A 13,640-nucleotide genomic window follows, 5' to 3' on the forward strand; every position below is an offset into this window, starting at 1 on the left:
CCCTGGCGCACCTCCTTCTTGTTATTTTGGGTGAGGAGGGTATGGGACTTTGTGGCGGGGGAGGGCGGTTGCAGATACACTGCAGGGGGGCTCTGTCCTCCTGCCTGCAGTCCTGCAGAACATCCACAAGGCGCCTGAGCGTGTCCGTTTGCTCCCTCATTAGTCCAAGCAGCCTGCTGGTCCTCCAGACGCCATCTGTCCTCCCGTTCGCTGTGTGAGCGCTGCTGCTGAGAGAGGTTCTCCCTCCACTGGCTCTGCTGGGCCGCCTCGGCTCGGGAGCAGCCCATAAGTTCTGCGAACATCTCGTCCCATGTCTTTTTCTTGCGCCACCTAATCTGCGCCAGCCTCTCTGAGGGGCATGCTGGAGCAGGTTGGGATACAGGTGCAGCTGTGTGATGGGAAAAAGGGATTGACTTCCTTATAAAGATACATTTCCGCAAAAAGGAAACATAGTCTAGTCAGTCTCTGTGAACAAGACCATGCACAGCACTCACTCAGGGAAAGTTCGAATTTTCAGAATTCGCTTTCATTGCCTGGGGGATTGCACTGCAGACCAGACAAGCGGGGCGGGACAGCAGAATCCATGGAGCAGCCAGGAATGGTAAGCCAAAAACTTTTGGCTGCTTAAAAGTCAATGTATACCACTGTCCTCTTGCTACAGGCAATTCTGAAAGCATAAACTCTGCCCCTGTTGCACCCCCTCGCGTCTGTTCCCTGTATAATGCCACTCTGCAGCCTCCACCACGTGGCTGTAAAGTGATGCTCATTGTTATGCAAAGGAACAGTGAAGCACTCCCAATACTAATAGTACACAAATTACTGTAATTAAATGCAGGAGTCTCCGAGCGAGATCACCCTGAGGAGGGTCACTGAGGCAGATAGAGAGCGCATGCTGCGTGAAAGCCAGCACAAACCAGGGGCCTATGCGGCCATGCTCGTGGAGGCAATGCTCCCAGAGTACCTGATGATAGCCTGGCGCGGAAAAGTGTGCTACCACGGAGCACCCAATAAGGCAGCTCTCCCCAGGAACCTCATGCGGAGGCTTTTCGATTACCTGCAGGAGAGCTTCTCGGAAATCTCCCAAGAGGATTTCTGTTCCATCCCCATATATATTGACCTTCTTTTCGCATAGTTAATATTCCTGTTCTGTTAGAAAAAATGTTTGCATGTTTAAAGCACTTATCGACTGATCCTTCCCCTGATTCAGGGTCCGGGGTAACGGCTGGGGAGGGTTGGTAGGGGATCTCAGTGAGGGTGATGAAGAGATCCTGGCTGTCGGGGAAATCAGCGTTGTAAGTGCTGTCGACTGCCTCGTCCTCCTCATCTTCCCCATCCGCGAACATCTCCGAGGAACAGTCCGTCGACAGTATCCCATCCTCAGAGTCCACGCACACTGGTGGGGCAGTGGTGGCAGACCCACCGGGAATGGCATGCAGTGCCTCGTAGAACCGGCATGTCTGGGGCTGGGCTCCGGAGCGTCCGTTTGCCGCTCTGAGTTTTTGGTAGCCTTGTCTCAGCTCCTTGATTTTCACGCGGCACTGTGTTGTATCCCGGCTGTATCCTCTGAGTGCCATGGCTTTGGAGACCTTCTCGTAGGTCTTTGCATTCTGTTTGTTGGAGCGCAGCTCCGAAAGCACAGACTCCTCGCCCCACACAGCGGTCAGATCCAAGACTTCCTGGTCAGTCCATGCTGGGGCCCTCTTTCTAGTCTGAGATTGCATGGACACCTCTTCTGGAGAGCTCTGCATCGCTGCCAGTGCTGCTGAGCTCGCCACGACGTCCACATAGGAAATGAGATTCAAACTGGCCAGACAGGAAAAGGAATTCAAATTTCCATGGGGCTTTTCCTGTGTGGCTGGTCAGAGCATCCAAGCTCGGACTGCTGTCCAGAGCGTCAACAGAGTGGTGCACTGTGGGATAGCTCCCGGAGCTACTAAGGTCGATTTGCATCCACACCTAGCCTAATTCGACATGGCCATGTCGAATTTAGCGCTACTCCCCTCGTCGAGGAGGAGTACAGAATTCGAACTAAAGAGCCCTCTATGTCGAATTAAATGGCTTCCTGGTGTGGACGGGTGCATGGTTAATTCAAATTAACGCTGCTAAATTCTAATTAAAGTCCTAGTGTGGACCAGGCCTTAGTCCATAAATGGCTATTAGCCAGGATGGGTAAGAATGGTGTCCCTAGCCTCTGTTCGTCAGAGGATGGAGATGGATGGCAGGAGAGAGATCACTTGATCATTGCCTGTTAGGTTCACTCCCTCTGGGGCACTTGGCATTGGCCACTGTCGGTAGACAGATACTGGGCTAGGTGGACCTTTGGTCTGACCCAGTACGGCCATTATGTTCTTATGTAAATTACCATCGGTTTACCAACATCTAACAATCTCCCTCTTTCATCTGAATTTGGCCTGAGTCCATAGACTCTACAATGGTGTGACTGGTATGCCCAGGGCTGTAGTAGAAGAGCATAGGGCAAAAAGTAACCAACAGCAGGAAGCAAATAAAAACAGACCAGTCCTTTCTTTAGTTTACAGCTTCTTCAAGTTCCTTGGCATGCAAAATGTATCAGTTTAGGGACGCAGATTCAGGCAGCCAAAATCAGAGATTATTTGTATTACTTTGTCGCCTAAAGGCCAAAATTGAAGTTGGGGCTGCACTAGGCAAGGCACAGTACAAACACATAGAGAAAGTCCCTGCCCTAAAGGGTTTGCAGTCTAAACAGATAAAATGGTAAAGGATAGTAAGGAAAACAGACACACAGAGTGGAAATGGCTTGCCCATGGTCCACACAGCAAGCTAGTGACAGAAAGGAATAGAAGTCAAGTCTCTGAATGCTCAATCTGGTGTTCTAGTAGAGAGACTGAAGATGCACATGAACTTAAATTCATGCTCACTTACCAATGTAATTTATAAACTAAGGGCCCCAAGAAAAGATGTAAATATACCAGCTTAGAATTTCTTTGCATTTGGTCCAGTAATTTTGAAACTCACTAAATAACTTCATAACAACGTTTCACTTTTTGTTTGCACAGTTTTCCAATTCATATAGGCAAATATGCTTTAATAAGAAAGATGGAGATCACTACAAATACAGGTGTTTGTCAGTAAGTTGGTATAAGTCATTACCTAAATATTGTACAAAACGCTGGCCTTAGTCTGTTCCTGCTTACACTCCACGTAGCAATTGTGTAACTACACTGACTCCCTGCAAATTACTCCTGATTTTCACACTTGCATAGATGAGGAGGAATTAGGTCTTTAGAGCTTACCACCTTCACAGAAGGCTTGCCAATGCTGCCAAAGGGTAGGAGGAAGAGAAAGAAAGAAATCCAAAGAATAATTTTGTCTGAACACCACCACAAAATATGGTTTGACATACAATTAATTTTTGTCTGAAGATACAGAGGGCAAATGAGATGTCCCATCCAATGGTTTTACAACAACAGATGCAGAAAGCAGAGAATGCTACTTCACACTGACTTTTTATGAGAAAACCAAAAAAGCACAGTGACCACACTGTATAAAATTCAGCTCCATTTCTGCTTCTGTCTCCAGTATTCACCTCACTTCCATATTAGTTCTCAATTATATTGAGGTTCTGGTACAGCGGTCATCACCCGAGTGTTTGAGCACCTTCCTGCAGCGCATTCGGCAACATGACTAACATGCCATATGTTGTTTGGTCTTTTCATCTTTTGCTCAGGGGAGAAGCATGTGCAATGGAGTGTCTTGTTTTGGTAGGGGTCTTTTGGGGGTAGATGGGTGTATAAATATACCTATTGCTATGTATTTATGTTAGAAAATACAAGTAATATAGCGTGCACTGGGAGTAGAAGGTGGTGAAGTTTGTGTTCCTTAGGTCCACAGTCTCAGTCCCCAAGAAAGTTGTCTCCTACACTGATGAGCTTTACCTTTATTCTATCCTCTTAAAAACACATAATTGACAACACCAAATACAGCCCTCTTCTTTCTAAAAGCAAGGATTATTTCCACACCAATATGAAATAGGAAAAAATATTCTAGGCTTCATGTTGAAAACTTTGGATACAAGGAATTTTATATAGAGAGAATAAAGTATTTTGTTTAGTATCTGAATGCTGTGTGTAGAAGGAACTGTGTAAATTCACACTGAGCTCATGATGCTTAAAAATAGTTCTCCTAAAACAGCTATGGGTTGAAAAAATTATTTTATAGAAGGATAGCTGAGTTAATAGAGAAGTTAATTCACTTGGGAAAAGTGCTTTGGATAGAACCCTCTAATCCAGATTCCCAGCCTCCTCTTTAACTACAGTCCTCTTTGGAAGACTTTTCAATATATTTTAGCTCCCACAATCTGACACATCTTTCTGATGACAGACAATATAGTCTGGCAAATAGGGGGCTGGACTGAGACTTGGAAGGTTCCATTCCCACTTCTGCCACTGAGCTGCTGAGGAATATTCAGCAAATCACTTCAAAATGCTGCACCTCTATTTCCCCTCCTATCTTTTGTCTATCCAGTTTGCTTAGACTGTAAGCTCTTTGGGGCACAGACTGTCTTACTGTGTGTCTGTATAGTGCCTAACATAAAGGGGCAGCTAAGCACTATCATAATATAGTTAAATAATATTTTGCAAAAGAGTTCAGCACACTGGGTTCCATTCATGGCTTTTTAACTGACCAGTATTATTTTAGGCAATTCACTTGTCCAGTGTACTTGGTTTGTAGGAGGTGCACATCACACAGATTTAGAATCCAGCACCCTGAATCTGTTAATAATGCTTGTGTTTAAGCACCTTGAAGGCCCTGGCTACATTTCAGGAAAAGAAAATATTCAAACACTGATCTATATATTCAAAGCAAATACTGATTGTAAAATGCACCTCTTTCATCTTAACCTTTTTCACTATCACTAAACAGGTTTCAGGAGAACAAAAGGGGAAAATACTTCATGCTACATATCTACAGGACTCAAAATCTCCAGTCTAATCTCTCAGAAGCAGGAAGTGCTTTTACAAGATTAAGTGTTCACTGCAATATGTTTGGATGTCTCTCCTTAAACTTTGCTAGTTATCTTCTCATTTTCCTTTGCTCTTTTAATTTGGAAGTTGCACTAGCAGAAGAACCCTCTGGAAACAGTTCTGTTGGGTTAAAGATACAAGAGTGCTTCAGCCCCGTACAGACTCTTAAAACCCTTTATCATAACTTTTGGCAGCTTGAGCAGAGGTCAAGGATTGAATGGATACAAAAACTTCATTTCCTGCTTACCTATAGGTGTGTCTTAGAAGCACACACCCAGTCACTTGATAAAAGCACAACGTTTCACTTGTCAATGCTTCAGTCTGGCACCACACATTTTCTATGTTGCTTCAGTAGTCATGTATCTATATGCCATGTGCATAAGGAAAGAAAAGTTCCAGTTTGCTGGTGCCATTGTCTAAAATGCAAACAAATAGGTTCTCTCTCACTATACTGAGTTGCTTTCCACAAAGCCTTCACGGTGAAAGGGTCCTGACTATTTCTGTAACAAACATTGATATAAATGTAGGCACCAAAATAAGTTAGAAGAAAGCATTCATCCATGTAATAATGTGTCAGCTGTACACAACCATCAAGTAATTTAAAGAAATATTAAGAGGGGCTGTCTGTATTTTAAGGGCATAATGTGAGATAAATACATCATCATTTGAGTTTGAGTGGTTATTATTCACTTTATGAAATATGCAAGAACTACTCAGGGAGAAGCAGGCTAGGAAAGGGACTGAGAATGAAATAACTGCCTACAGGGGTATCATTTTACAGCTCAAGAAATCTTACATGTTTAAAGGAGGGTAGTGAACAGGTTATTCTGTTCCCTGAACACATGTGAAGGTCAAATGCGTCAGGACTAAATTCATCCCTGATGTAACTACATTGACTGCAGTGGAGTAATCCCAGGAATGAATTTAGCCCTTTAGGTCCATTGAAGTAAAGAGAAGTCTTCCAGATTGACTTCAGTGGGCACTGAATCTATAAAAAGTTTAAAATTGTATGTACTCAGGAACACAACCCTGAACCCAATTATATAGCAGCTTTTTCCCCACAAGTTCTCCAGAAAAGTAATTACAACAACAAAAGTTAAAATAAAAACATGAGTCTTAGCCAACAGATTCAGCTTATCCCTGCAAAGCTGCTAAACCAAATGTTGCTCTCATTTGCATGATTACACAGCTGGAATCACCCCACTGAACACTGATGAAAACAATCATAGGGAAATGAATAGAAAGTTGTAACCTTGCCACACAATTTAATGAGCCAACCTGTAATATTTTATAGACAGTTATATCCTCTCCCAAACTCAGAGTTCTATCAGATGATTTAAGAAACCTATTGAGAGGGTGTTATTGTCTATTCAACTCTCTAGGTTTTTAGAGTAATTGGAATTGGGCACTGGATTGGACTCAGCAAATCTGGGCTCTGCCAGAGATCTCCTGGGCAAGTCACTTTGATGTCTGTGTTTCAGTTTCCTCATCTGTAAAATGGGGATAATGATACTGTCCCACACTGTTTAAGTCTTATGACATAAGTACTGAGGTTACTTACATGACACAAGGGAGGCCCTAACACTCATAACTAGCCTCGCATAAGCATTATGCAGCATAAACCACTAGCTAATCGTTGTTATAGACAGACTATCCCAGTCTTTAAATCTGTTTTCTGATTTCTGCATGCTGCTGTGCCTGATGACAGTCTAACTGGTGTCAAGTTATATTGAACTGACTCTTTCCTATCATACAATAGCACTTTCATAGCAGTTCACCATGAGGAAGCCTTGTCTGAAAAAAACGTGGGCCAGCTCCGCAACTCTGCCGACTATGGGCAACACAAGCCCTCCCTTCTAGGTCTCAGAGGCCTTGCTGTTACTCTACAGCAGTGTTTCTCAAACATGGGACGCCGCTTGTGTAGGGCCGAGCCTCCACTTCCAGCATCTCCCATTGGCCTGGAGCAGCAAACCGTGGCCAGTGGGAGCTGTGATCGATGGAACCTGCGGATGGGGCAGGTAAATAAACCGGCCCGGCCCGCCAGGGCCTTTCCCTGAACAAGCGGCGGAACAAGTTTGGGAAACACTGCTCTACGGGTTAGTGATTGCCACACGGACCCCAACCCTTGAGCCCTCTAAGTTTCTCCCTGCAGCGTTAGACCCAGCCTCTTGCAATATTCACTGATTCACTGCTTCCAAAAACAAACAAATAGTATACCCCAGATCACGTCTCTGCCTAGCACACAGATATACTTACTTACACTATAAATGTAACTTCATTTAACAAAGCACAGAGATTCAAGCAATAGCAAGTCAAGGTCTTGGAAACAAATGGTTACATATAAAATAAAATCATAACATGCGTTCTAGAGCCTAGACTTAATTAACTAGATACGCTCATGTCTTACAGTGTATTGCTCACCCAAAACCCTTTCAACGCTTTACTCTGTGACCCTTCTTTCATAAAACACACGGTCAGTTTGCATCCTCAGTGAAGAATCCCACATATTTCTTAGCACTCCCAATATACAACAATTATTTGTCTGTATTCAGAAACAGGACACCCTCCCCTCCCCCGCCCCCCGCTGTTTGTTTCATCCTGTAAATCTTTCATTTGGCCCCTGACTTCATATGCAAATAGGTCTACATTGTGAGGCATACAGTTCACAAATGACCAGAGAAGAGTCTCTGTTACCTTGGAAATGTTCCTTTAAGGCAGGTGCTATGTCATCTCCTGGTGACCTGCTATAACTCCAAGACCTTTAGAACATATTTTTAGTATAGCTATATAAAGTCCTTAAATATTATCTGTACATACATTTCACAATGATTATGATGACCAGTGGGCTACTGGCTCTCGGTAGAGACCTCACATGCCACTATTCATTGAACTATTATGCAGATATCTGACCCAGGGGATCCCTGTAAAACACTATCCTCCTCGTGTCCTCTGCCAGTTGGTACCAACAGGTCCCAGGGTCGCAATCTGATATCAAAACATCCCAGGATGGTGGCTATAGATATTCCCATTTTATGGACTGTAAAGGGCGGCAGAGAGAGGAAACCATTAGCCCAAGGCCACAGGGTGAGTCAGGAATAAAACCAAGATATAAACAGACTTGTGTTCTCACCACTAGAAAAAACGACTTTTTTCCCAGTGGAGGCCTGATCCCATACGGAAGAAAAAAGCAACCTTTCCATTGACATCCCTGGGAATTGGATCAGGCCCTAGGACAGATGGACAAGGCAGACATAGGAAGAAAAGTTGTAAGAGAAGAGGAAATCTTAAATAGGGTTGTTCTTTCATGAACTATAACATTCCAAATGTTTTAACATTTATGCCATAGGAATACTTAGATAGCCTCAACTTATATTAGAATAAAAGTTCCCATTAGTAGTTTATTTGTAGATGGTGTTTAGGAAGAAAAGCAACCAAAGATATTCCATCTCTTTTATCCTTCATTTATTCTCTGTAACTCAGCAGCTTAAGAATCTTTTTGTTTCTCTCTCCCAGATATATTTTATGTGGTTCACATCATCACCTCCTTATAAAGATTCTCACTCATAATTTGTCTTGTTATGCAGCATCAGGCCTTTATGCAGCTTCCCACAGGGTGAAAAACAAAACCAAACATTTACAAGAGCTGGGGTAACATTTCTAAAAGTTCCTAAATTACTAGGACTCCAAGTTCCATTTTCAAGTGACTTATGACCAGATTTGAAATGAATAAGAGCTAGGTGCCTAAGCCACTTTCAACAATTTTGTGATTTAGGCAGCTTTTAAAACTTTGCCCATAGTATCTATTGTTGTGGACACACAGAAGTTGTAACCTCTTTACCCAATTTGGTAAAAAAACGGCTTACAATTTTCCAAGTAATTTCTTGCCATGAGCAAAATGGAAGATGAAACAATTTGTGATGAGTGACACTCAAAAGTTACGAGCATAAATATAGTGACAGTAACAGCAATTTAAAGAACTGTAAATGAGAACTGAGACAACTGGCCAGAAGGGTTCAGAAAAGGTGATATCAACACTGGGCTTAGAGGCAATCAAGTACAAATCAAAGATCTGTTCATGCTCCCCTGACCAATGTGTAGCAGCACTGAAATGACACTTCTCTGAGTCTCACAGCAAAGAAACAAAGAACTCCCAGGATTATTGTCCAATTGCCACAGGAGAACAGTGATACAAAACAAGGTGATGGTGTTTAACCCAAAGCAGGGGCAAAGGCAGATATTCCAAAAAAGTGTTTTGAGTTGGAGCACCACTTAAGAAGTAATCACACCTATGGAACAACTAGCACTCCTCAGCAAGGTATAGGATAAAATGATCCAAAGTATCACATCAATGCAGGTTGAAGCAAGCAAGTGTGAAAAAAACAACACAAAAATATCACCAAAGTCTAAGGCAAAAAGGTTGGCAAATAGTAGATCATAGCAGCCAAGTACCCTATGGCCAAATGCAATTTATTTATTATTTTACTACAAAAAACCCCAAACCATATGGCTGCAGTTATTAAAGAAAATAATGAACATGTAATAAGTCATCCAGTTCACCTGGAGACAGTGGTCAAAGTTTTCAAGTCACCTAAACAGAAGTGTCCTGATTTTCAGCAGTGCTGAGCCACTCCAGCTGCCGTTCAAGTTAACCTGTCATTGATTAATCTGAATTTATTATAAAGTTGCTTAGCAACTACAGTTTATGCTAACACGCCATGGTGAAATGTCATGCATGTCATCAGTCATACATTTGTTTTCAGAGGCTGCTTCAAACACACACTATTGAAAGTTAGGAGGCCTGGAAGCCCATCTCAAAGGTATATCTCCCATGAAGAATAGATGTCCAGCTACATGATTGGGTTGTAACAGGGTGCATTTTCAGTACCAAGCCTTTAATCTATGGATAGTGGGTGAGTTACCATCTAATTCCATATTTACCATCTTTTGTAGTGGAAATACTAAAGGTATATGTATGTGTGGCAGTACTAAAAAGTGGAACCAGAAAACTTGTGCCACCTGATTTTTATTTCTCAGCACTGTAGATCTTCTCAAATGAAGAAGATATGTACTATCTTGATACACGCTCACAGCTTCCATTGAACCTAAAAGGTAGGAGTTAGGGAATGTGGAATGTAGGCAAATTCACCCTGGGTGATGAAATTCAGATTTGTGTTGCTTAAAGGGACAATAGGCCTTATTATTCCTTCTTATTATTCTATTACAACGTAGAAAGAGCTACAAAAATCTACTACAAAAATGGCCTCCACAAGTTAGCGATAGGATTTGTTCCTCTTTTGATTACATGATCTTTTTATTCAGTCGTGCAGGAATAATTTTTATAGTGATGCTGCTGAGAGCCATTGAACCAAACTATAAACCCTGTATATGATGGAAACCACTTCAAGCCACCACAGTTCCAGCAGCTATGTTTGTATTAGCTGTCAATGCACACGGTTGCAAATACCCGCTGAAACAAGCTATCAGACTCAGATCTCACTGTGGGGGAAAGATATGGAACACTGCAGAACATTTAACAGCATATGCAAGCATACAGGGAACTATCACTTCCATAACTCTCAGTCAGTAGTATCTAGTGATTTGAACTGAGGTACAGAGCCATGTGAGAGTCTCCAATGCTTAAGTTGTCCGGCATGGGCAGTACTTACACTATCTGCCACAGTTTCATCAGTCCCATAAAGTAGGGTGACCAGAAGTCCTGATTTTATAGGGACAGCCCCGATTTTTGGGTCTTTTTCTTAAATAGGCTCCTATTACCCCCCAACCCCGTCCCAATTTTTCACATTTGCTGTCTGGTCACCCTACCATAATGAAATATTCTCAATCCCAAATAGCATTTGACTGAAATCAACTAAATTCTGGGTGGAAGAAAAGCTCTGCTTTTGGGGGATCCTTTTGCAGGACTGAGCAAGAAACAATTTGAATCTAGCTCTCTGCAGTTGGGGGTTGAAGCATACCACACATCCTCGTCATTTGCAGAGAATATCCAGTAGCAAATCCAGGAAAATATTTCATCATCCTATGACATGTGAAAGTCTGAGAATGGTAAACTCTGAGTAGAAATAATTTACCCTTTAAAAGATGTATCAAATGGGGCAGCTTGGATATTTGCTTATTCCTCCCAAATTTCTACAAGGCATTAGTGCTCTAAAAGGACCTTTTGAGGATATTCTGTGACAGGCTAGTTTTGTGTTGCAAATTGGAATGGCATCAGACCAAGCAGAAGGGTTTGGCTCAGTAACTGGAAGCCATTTTTATATTGCACCTCATGCCTTGGAGGCAGAAACTTCTGTATTTTGTTTGGCACACTCTACCTGGCATATAGTCCCAAATACATTTACGGAACCATAAATTAATAAACAACATTTTTGTAGTAGACACTTGTTTTTTTACCACACATGCCATGGGAACATATGCTACATTGCTTCAACCTTATTAGGTTCCAAAATTTACCTACCAGGAATATAGTTTTTCCTCACAGTTCCAAAGAGCAGCATTTGCTCACCCTTCCCACCTCATCTATGGATCAATGAGAAATCAGTATCACATTCATGTCCCAATCCTCTCTACCTTATGCAAGCAGAACTCAGTCCAAATTTTTATTGAGTAAGGAGTCCAGGATTGGGCCCACTGTCATATTACTCTGGCATGGAAAGACCTATCAGCTTCTGCACAGAACATGTGAATTTTACAAGTTCATTGTTTTGGCAGTAATGACATCTTGGTACACAAAAAACTAGTTAGCACATTTTCAACTCTTGTTTTTTAGAAGAATTTTGTATGGTGGTAGACTGTTAAATTACTTTATTTTACTTAGAAAACAAGTTTCATACATCAAAGTATCTATGGGATACACATGATACTAATGAAGAAAGTTTTGGAATAAGACAACAGTTTGTGACTCTGGGCTCTACAGGGAGATCGACACTGCTGCAATCGATGCAGCAGGGGTCAATATAGTGGGTCTAGTGAAGCCCCACTAAATCAACTGCAGAGAGCTCTCCAGTCAACCCTGGTATTTCTGCTCCCCAAGAACAGTAAGAGAAATTGACTGGAGAGTGCCTCCGTGGACACAGCGCAGTGAAGACACCGGGGTAAGTCGACCTAAGCTACGTCAACTCCAGCTACGTTATTCACGTTAGCTGGAGTAACATAACTTAGGTCTACTTACCCCTGTTGTGAAGACAAGCCCCCTACCTATTGGTACAAATCATCTTCCCATGCAATACCAAATACTGCTCAGATCTTACCTAGAACATCACATATTTTAAAATAGCGGAACACTGATACAGTTCTGTGTTAGCACTATAACTGAATAGCTGGCAATTTTAAAAACCAAGTGGTGGGATTGCCCCAGAGTATAGATTTACTGGGAACAGGGCCTGATCCTCTCTACCATACTCCTTTCTCCTGTACATATAACTCTTTGAAATGAATCTTAAAAATAATGACTGCTTGCATCCGAAGAAGTGGGTATTCACCCACGAAAGCTCATGCTGCAAAACGTCTGTTAGTCTATAAGGTGCCACAGGATTCTTTGCTGTTTCTACAGAACCAGACTAACACGGCTTCCCCTCTGATTCTTAAAAATATATTTTCCTGAATCCTCCCACAAATATACAGAGCTTTGCAGACCTGATATGAGAGAGAAAATGAAACATTCACAATTTTGTCTGGCGTGCTTGAGGTTGCCCACTAGTACTGTATTTTGTTTGGATTAAAAAAAAAAAAGTGCAGTTCTCTCGCCATTCCCCATTTTGTATTTTTAGTCTTAATTTAGAGACTTGTTGATATGGGTGTCTTTCCCCCATCCCCAAATTGTAAAATAGATTTTGAAGTCATAGAGTTGAGCCCATGCTTAAGTGTTTGTAGAATTGGGCCTTTACAGCCCAGCTACACACCCACACCAGCACAGAAACTCCAGGGGGGCCAACCACAAAGAGCCAATTGCTGGATTGGGGCCTCCCATTGTAATCCCCTTGAGACAGGGCCTATGTCATCTAGTTTGCTGCTGTAGTAAATTGGAGCTGCTTGAAAATTTTCAATTTTTTCCCCAACACCACAAGGATCAATCTTTTGGTGAAGATTTTGCAAAAAAAACCCCACAAACAAACAAAAAAAACCTCCCCAACACCAGCACACAAACTCTCTGTTAGGCCAGCTCTCCTAATATCAGTAAGAACAAGGCACATCCCTCTGTACTGGAAGAACTGGTTTGCAGTTAAATGCTGCCTGTCTGCCTTTCATCACTGCAAGGATTAATGTTAACACGATCCCTGCTGCGCTTATGATGTGTGGCTTCTCAGATGTAGGAAATAATTAAGCTGCAGCAAGCAATAACTAGGGGATATAGACAAATAATGTCCAAGACACAGTTTAACAAATACAAACAAGGGCTTCTCAGCCTTCCGGCTTCAGGGTGTGGGCGCAGCAGGGGCAGACAACAACAAGGGAGAAAGACTCCCACTCCCCTTTCCAATTACAAGGAGCCTGCCCCTCTCCCCTGCTCTAGTCGCAGCCTACCCCAGCGTTTCACATCCCCACCTCCGGCGCCCCCTTCTTGGTTCTGGTGATCGCTGGTAACGTTCACACCCACCTGGCCACTCAGCTGTGGGAAAG

At 42.6% G+C, this 13,640-nt stretch overlaps 1 protein-coding gene across 10 annotated transcripts in view; it reads right to left on the bottom strand.

Annotated features, from left to right (window-relative positions):
• The window catches only part of ATP10B (ATPase phospholipid transporting 10B (putative)), a 396,549-nt gene that overhangs the window by 232,143 nt on the left and 150,766 nt on the right, over positions 1 to 13,640 (bottom strand). The window contains exon 2 of one of the 10 annotated variants that reach the window (XM_039485880.1): positions 11,479 to 11,540. The exons of the other annotated variants lie outside the window; for them this stretch is intronic. The gene's annotated coding sequence lies outside the window, so the exon portion shown is untranslated. The remainder of the gene's footprint in view (positions 1 to 11,478; positions 11,541 to 13,640) is intronic. 10 annotated transcript variants of the gene reach the window in all.

Source organism: Mauremys reevesii, linkage group 8, assembly GCF_016161935.1.
Source record: "Mauremys reevesii isolate NIE-2019 linkage group 8, ASM1616193v1, whole genome shotgun sequence".
Lineage (NCBI taxonomy): Eukaryota > Metazoa > Chordata > Testudines > Geoemydidae > Mauremys > Mauremys reevesii.